The sequence below is a fragment of the Etheostoma spectabile genome, chromosome 22 (assembly GCF_008692095.1).
Source record: "Etheostoma spectabile isolate EspeVRDwgs_2016 chromosome 22, UIUC_Espe_1.0, whole genome shotgun sequence".
Classification (NCBI taxonomy): Eukaryota; Metazoa; Chordata; class Actinopteri; order Perciformes; family Percidae; genus Etheostoma; species Etheostoma spectabile.
Genome location: NC_045754.1, coordinates 19,786,989 through 19,787,472, shown reverse-complemented (window position 1 = coordinate 19,787,472; position 484 = coordinate 19,786,989). Strand labels below are relative to the sequence as shown.

At 38.8% G+C, this 484-nt stretch overlaps 1 protein-coding gene across 1 annotated transcript in view; it reads left to right on the top strand.

Annotated features, from left to right (window-relative positions):
- Positions 1–484, top strand: part of LOC116672596 (dynein regulatory complex subunit 7) — a 28,309-nt gene that overhangs the window by 22,958 nt on the left and 4,867 nt on the right. The gene's annotated exons all lie outside the window — the stretch shown is intronic.

Here is a 484-nt window from a genome sequence, read left to right as displayed (position 1 = left end):
AACTGTATCAGATTGTGTCTAGTATTATCTGAACACCTTTGCACATTACGTAGACATTCTCCCCAAATTTCGTCATTTAATTCCAAATTCAAGTCCTTTGCCCATGCCCGTTTATACACCTCTGTGTTCATCGGAGCGCCACCGTGAAGCATACGAAGGAAAGCAGAGATTTCCCCTCTGGAACCCGGTTCAAATTTGTTAATTGCCTCAAGGGTATCATGTTTATTCAGAACTTCAAAGTTTGGTATGTTTTTTTTGACAAAATCTCTAATTTGCAAAAACCTGAAAAAACTTGAGGCCGGTATTCTATATTTGGCTTGCAACTGCCCAAATGAGGTAAAATTTCCCCCAATATACAAATCATTTACGCTTTTAATGCCTTTCTGCTTCCAAGCAGGAAAAGCAATATCATTTAGGCCAGGTATGAAAGCATGATTTTCACAAATTGGAGTATCGGTATATACACTTGGCGCCTTGATATGGA